We start from the raw sequence: 7173 nt of genomic DNA on the forward strand, positions 1-7173 counted from the left end.
ATATTTTATAGTTTTCAGTGTACAAGTCTTTCACTTCCTTGGTGAAGTTCATTCCTAAGTATTTTATTCAATTTGATGTTATTGTAAATGATATTCTTTTCTTAATTTCCTTTTCAGACTACTCATTGTTCATGGGTTGAAATGCAACTGATTTTTGTGTGTAGATTCTGTACCCTTAAACTTTGCTGAATTCAGTTATTAGTCCTAGCAAGTTTTTCTGTGGAAGCTAGGGTTTTCTGCATAAAAGATTGTGTCATCTGAAAACGGAGATAATGTTACTTCTTCCTTTCCTAGTTGGACCCTTTTATTTCTTTTTCTTCCTGATTGCTCTGACTAGCATTTCCAGTACTATGTTAAATAGAGGTGGTAAGCATCTTACCCTTGTTCTTAATGTTAAAGGGAAAGCTTTTAGGTTTTCACCATTTAACTCTGAAATTGTATTAAATTGTATTGTTTTAATACCTAACTAGAGGAAAAGATATTAGCACACATTCCCTGATATTTAGGACCAGTCACAATTTTAATCAAGGTCATGAGAGAAAAATATGACCGTAGTTGATCTATGTGGCAAAAGCTCAAACTCAGTAACATACTCGTGACAGTTACTAATTTGCATGTTTCCTTAAGCAAGCTTTTGTTCTTCACCAAGTAATATCTGTTTCCCCTTCTATGAAATGTGATAATATTGTTAGATTCATTTTATCTCCCTAAGGTCTTATGAGACTATACTATACTAGAATTTATATGTATATTACTTGTACTAATGGGTGGTAAGAATAACTTTAGTAAAATGTGAGATTACAGCATAATCTTTTTATGGGAAAAGATTATTGAGCTCCTCATTTTTATTCTGAAAAGAAAATGAAACTCCATAAAGTTGGTAAGTTTTGGATTTGCATTTATACTGATCTTTAAAAATCCTAGTAGTAGCTACTACCTATAAATAAATAACTTTATATTTAAGTATAATGCTTTGAATAAGTAAGCGTGCAAGAAAGTCTGTTGAATGCCTGCTACGTAAAAAGATCATTTTAATTGTATATTTTATTACATTTTTCTTATATCTTACATTAGTTTTCTATTTCTCATAATCTAAATCAGGTATGAGTGAGGCTCAGGGTATAATCCATCCTAGGGCACAATTTCCCTCCATCTGTGGACCTGTGAAACCAGAAAACAAGTTATCTGTTCTTAAAATATACTGGTAGGACAAGCTTAGGATAACACTTAACATATTCCAGTTCAAAAAGGGAAAAATGCAAGGAGGTTAAAAAAGATTAAGTCACTAGTTCCAAGCAATTTCAAAATCCAGCTGGGGAAAATCCATTAAGTTTCAAGGTCTGGAATAATCCTCTATGGTGCATGGGATGAGTCATTCTTTCTTTTTCATGAAAGAAAGATGTGTTTGCAGCTGTGTGATTTGTGTGATTTTTATCAGCCTGTTTCCTGCCTGTAGAATAGTGAGAATCTCACATCCTCCTTTCTCTTCATGCTCTCTCTCTCTCTCTTGGTCCAAGATGACAGTATTTCTGCTGATATAAAATTCTCAAAAACTTTGTGGGTCTCCCATGTATGCCACAGGGATTACTCTGTTAGATAATAGGCTCATCCACAGATCTTTTCCAGATAATTCCATATCTATTTTTGGACTTTGCTGAGATGTCTGAGGGACAAAGTCTTTAAAGCTTCCTAGAAGCTCTTTGGTTTGCTTGAGGGGATCTGTGACTCACATCCTAATCTCTTCAAAGAACCTTTTGTGTGACTGAATACTCTGACCTTTTTGAGTTTTCTGAGGTATCAGCAAAAGTTTGTCCAGCCATACCCTCAGGTTTTTTCCCCCAGAATTCACCTCCCCTGATGGTGAATCTCTTAATTTTAGTGTCTTTTCTAATCTGGATAGATGGGAGAATTCCCCAAATCATCAAATCCTGGATCCTATTTACTTAATAGTCCTTTACTCAATGTATCTCTTTCCTCTCCCATTTTACTGTAATCAACAAGAGTAAACCCATTTGTACCTTCAGCACTTGCTTGGAAATCTTAGCCAAATGTCCAATTTCATCATTTATAAATTCTGCTTTCCATATAACTACGGGGTACAATTTCTTAAAGCACATATTTCTACTAAAAGTCAATTCAATGCAATTTAGACTTTTCTATCATGTTTCAGCTTCCGTCTACTACTACCTGATTCCACTTCCACACAGTTGGGTGTCACAGCAGTCCCTCACTTCCAGGTACCGAATCCGTATTCATTTTGTTTTCTTTTCCATTTCTTTCTTCCTTTCTTTTTTTTTTTTTTTTTTTTAAGATTTTATTTATTTATTTGACAGAGAGGGAGAGAGAGATCACAAGTAGGCAAAACAGCAGGCAGAGAAAGAGGGGGAAGCAGGCTCCCTGCTGAGCCGAGAGCCCAGTGCCATGTGGGGGCTCTATCCCAGGATCCTGATATCATGACCTGAGTGGAAGGCAGAGGCTTTAACCCACTGAGCCACCCAGGTGGCCCTGTATTCATTTTCTGTTGTTGCCATAACAAATCTCCACAAACATATTGGTTTAAAATAGCAGAGATTTACTCTTTTGCAGTTCTATACATTAGAAGTCAGACATTGGTCTCTCTGAGTTAAAAATCAATATAATCTGTAGGGCTGCATTCCTTTCTGGAGGCTCTAGGGAAGAATTTTGTGCTTACTTATATTATTACAGAATTCCATTGCTTATGCTAGGACTAAAGTCCCCATTTGCTTTTTGGCTCTAATGCCAAAGGTTGTTCCTAGTTTCTAGAGGCCACGGCACTTCTTGACTCCTAATTATCTTGCCCTATCTTCAAAGTTCTCAAAGGCAGCCTCTCATATCATATCTCTGACTTTCATAGCTTTTCATACGTGAAGCTGTCATCATTCATTTCCAATGGTTCTATAATTACATCATCATGTTTTTGTAAGGACCTATTTAGAAACTGTCCCTGCTCCCTTTCCCCCAGGGGATTTACTTGGAGACAAGTCCCAGAAACCAGCTTCAGGTAACAAAGCCCAGATACAAAGGTGGGTCAGGCCAGGTGGAGACATCGGATCAGTGGGGGGATGCATACTGTCTCCCTGGTTACCAAGGAGTATGGGCCCCGCCCTTTGGGAGCCTTTTGGGCGCCAATCCCAATCAAGGTGTAATAGGCTGGTTCAAATGTCTACTAGGGTAAACTGTAACTCAGTTGGTCACCTAATGTCACTGTGGAGTTTCCTGTGTGTGTTACACTCTCATTGGCCACCTGTGCGTGGCCAGGCCCAACTGCATGGCCTTTGCCCTTAAAAGCTAGACTGTGAAACAGAGAAGGGTCGCCCTCTCTTGTAAGAGGTGTGGCCCTGAGCGTTTGGTTAGATTCTTAATGCTTGACACGAAATAAAGCTTTGCTTGACCTTTGCTTTGTATCAGTCTCGCTCCTTTAATCACAGACCCATTATTAGGGCATAACATATGGGGGCTCGTCCGGGATTAAATGATGAGAACTGAGCCAGCATCAGAATTTCTGGGAAAAGCCTCGAGGTAAGATCTCACAGATTTTACTCTTTGGGATCCACTGATCTCCAGGTGCTCTGTGAGATGGGTTGGTCTGTCTGGGTGGAGCTCCAGGTATAGCCCACTGAGGTGAAGCTGGACGTGGCCATGCTCCCCAGGGCTGGAGAGGATGCAGGGATGCCCCTTCCCTCCACTGGTCGATCGCTAGGGGGTTCGAGTCCCCCTAGACAGTCAAAGGGTTCGAGTTCCCCTAGGTGGTCACCTAGGTGGTCACGGGGTTCTAGTCCCCCTAGGCAGCCAGGGGGTTCGAGTCCCCCTGGATGCCCAGAAGATCAAAAAGGCCCCACCGGTGGCAGGTTCTGGGTAGGAACTGCTGGGCCTGCGGTTGTCTTTGTTTTGTCTTTTTGTTGTCTGCTGTGCTGTTTGTTGTGTTTGAAGGAATGGGGCAAGCACAGAGTAAAGGAACTCTGACTCTTAATGGCTATAACTGGAGCCAACTGGGGTTAGTCTAACTTGAGACAGAGACTTTAAGTAACATTCCCAAGCAGCTGCCGAAACAACTTTGTTTCAGAGACATTCCTTGCCCTCTCTGGCCCGATGGAGACTGCCTAGTCTGCTGGCGGGAAAGCATGGTGTGTGTTCCTCTCTTGGAGCTGATGAGCCCTAGAACTGGGAACCCTTTCTCTGTCTTCTGGTGGCATTTTGTTCTGTTCTTCACTGTCAGAAAACAAGAAGAGCACCCCCCTGGACCTAACACCCCCCCCCCACTCCGGATCTTCCTACCCAGGTCTCAGGTAAACATTCGAAGTGGAGTCGGCCCAGGTGGAACGTAAATCAGTATTTGAACTAAGTTAAGTTTGTTGGGTTAATTAGGATGAACATGTCTTTTGAGTTAACAGTAGTAAATGTGAAACTTCAGAATTTTACTTCAGGTCAAATAAGCTCGTGTTATCTGTTAAAATCTGTGTTAAAATCTGTTGGGTTAAAATCTGTTAGCAAAGAGATGACTAAACGGATGGTTAATTGTCTGTCTCAAAGTTTTAATGAGTAATTGTTAAAGTAACTTTTAAAGTCTTTGGTAACCTAAAATTTTAAACCAAATGGGATAAAATGCTAGAGCGCGGTAGCTGGAACTAGGTTTATGCTATTGAAATCTGTTGGTAAATATGTTTTGTGCTTAACTGATTGATAAATTTGCCATCTAAAGAATTCTGTTATAACAGTTCACAATTGGTTTATATTTAATCTTCAGTAGAGGTTAAGATTTTTCTAAGAGTACAAAATTCTCCTAAGTGTAATTAAGGCTGATGGAAATAAGGGAAACAACTCTGTAGATAAGTAGGAAATATGTAAAAAGGAGAGAAAAATACCAGATGCCTGATCCTGTTTGAATAAGAAAGAAAAACAGGCCCAGGGCCACTGTCTGAGCTAGATCCATTCCTAAAGAATGGAAGGGGAGATCCAGTGAGGGGAGGTGTCCAACCTGTTTGAATCTGAAGAGTGCCTGACTGTATGAATATGTCTGTATGGCTCCACCGCTTCGTCTACAGAGTCTGAGTGGGCTCTACCCCGAGTCTTGCGGGGCGTCGTATGGCATAACGGTCATCTACTCCATGGAGTAGCCTGGTCCGGGGTTTATACAGACAGACCTTAGCTAAAATGCTCCTAAGTTCCCGCGAGTGATGTGAGCAGGACAGCATCTGAAAGATCCCCCTCCCTTTGTCTGCTACATCAGTCACGATGGGAGGGAAACCCAGAACACTCATATCTTTTTTTAAATTTTTTTAAAAAGATTTTATTTATTTGACACAGAGAGAGAGATCACAAGTAGGCAGAGAGGCAGGCAGAGAAAGATGGGGAAGCAGGCTCCCTGCTGAGCAGAGAGCCCGATGTGGGGCTCGATCCCAGGACCTTGAGATCATGACCTGGGCCGAAGACAGAGGCTTAACCTATTGAGCCACCCAGGCGCTCCGAAAACTCATAACTTAAGACCACACGCTTAAAAATAAATAAAAATTTAAAAAAAAAAAAAAAAAAGGAAAGACACTGGTATAGAAAAGCTTGTTTTCTCTCTGTTTAAAAGGGCAAAGTTTTCTTCGGTTAATTGAAATGTAAATGGATTTCTCTTTGCCTGCCCAGAGTTGTAAATGAGATCTCTTTGGCTCATAAGGCTTCCTTGCTAAGTTACTGATAAACCTTGGGTTACATTTTGTAGCTACTCTAGAGGTTCTATACAGTTCCTAGAGTTTAATGTTTTGATAAGGGTCATCACTTAATATTTAACTATATCTGTTCTGAATTTTTGTCATTTGTAATTGTTTTAGTCTCTTGTAAGATGAATTCCACCTTAATGGAAATTCATATGGGAAGACTTTCAGAACAAATACAGGTCTTTGATATGTTAAAATCCTGGGAACTGAAATGGGTAAAAATTTACAGAAGTAAGGGCTACATTCGGACTAAACCAGAATTAGTAACATGGGACTAGATGAACTGAAAGGTTGTAATGTTGTGTCTCTTAATGTTTTAAACATTACTGGTTCTGTAATCTTTGCTCCTCTAGACTAGGAAAACTTTTTCTTAAGTTACCTGTAACTTATAAAGATGTAAAGGTGTTCATTTGTAAACAAATCAAGGCATTCAACTTTTCTCTCTATCTGAACCCTCTGAAACCAAAAGGGCTCAATAAGTATTCTTCCTTGGCAATCAGACATTTGCATAAGTTCAATAAGAATCTGTTCTCCTTGTAACAGGACACTATTGGAAACATGGGTTATTTATCATGGCTTTGACTGGGATGTCATATTTGAAAAGACTCAGATATGACCAGACAGCTTAAAGGAACTAAGGTTGACTTTACAAAACCTGGACCTGTAAAGCCCTTTGGAACTGCTGGCCTGATACCTTGCTTACAGAGTTCCCAGCAGCCTCACCAAGGGAGTAAAGAATGTCACTCCCTGGTAGCAGCAGGAGCCTCAAGATACTTTGGGTACCTCAGGGAGAGGAATTTGCCCAAATGGACAGGTACTGCAGGCATGTCTGATGGCAAGTATGTGGCTTGGCTTCTGGCCCGGAGAGGCTACTAAAAGTTCAACCTAGAGATTCCTTATAAAAAGTTCCAGCAAAAAAAAAAAAAAAAAAGTTCCAGCAAAGTAGATTCTAAAAGATCTATATGATTACTCACTGTTCTTGCTGAGCTTATGTAAATAATTAGGCCAAGGTTGTTCAAACTGACTTGTTTTTCAAACAAATTAGTCCTGATTTGGCTATCTCTGGAAATGAGGGTTATTTTAGAGAGAAAAATTGTGTTTTAATAACATGGCTTTATGGGTGTTAAATTCTAGATTAGATTGTTATCAAATGTTTGTTTACCTAAGCTAGACAACTTGAGGTAAACTTCAGAGAAGTTGCACGATAACTCGTGTAAACGATCTTGCTTTTGCCAGTCAGTCAGCCCCAGGTATAAGGAGGAAACTTCAGAAAATTGAAGGATTTGAAAGGAAGAATCTGACTGAGTTAGTGGGAATAGTAGAAATAGCCAATGAGGACTATGGGTCTTGCTTATAGGGGACGAGAGCTCTCTTACAGACTCTGCAGGGAAAAGGGTATCCGGTGTCAGCAATGAAAACACAGCTTTGTAAGAGCCACACCACTTACTTA

General features: G+C 40.1%; 1 long non-coding RNA gene across 1 annotated transcript in view; it reads left to right on the top strand.

Annotated features, from left to right (window-relative positions):
* Nucleotides 1-6630, top strand: part of LOC131840189 (uncharacterized) — a 143309-nt gene extending 136679 nt beyond the window's left edge. Inside the window, exon 4 of the long non-coding RNA XR_009357250.1 lies at nucleotides 4085-6630. This is a non-coding gene — a long non-coding RNA (uncharacterized LOC131840189). The remainder of the gene's footprint in view (nucleotides 1-4084) is intronic.
* The last annotated feature ends 543 nt before the right edge of the window (nucleotides 6631-7173 follow it).

Source organism: Mustela lutreola, chromosome 9, assembly GCF_030435805.1.
Source record: "Mustela lutreola isolate mMusLut2 chromosome 9, mMusLut2.pri, whole genome shotgun sequence".
Classification (NCBI taxonomy): domain Eukaryota; kingdom Metazoa; phylum Chordata; class Mammalia; order Carnivora; family Mustelidae; genus Mustela; species Mustela lutreola.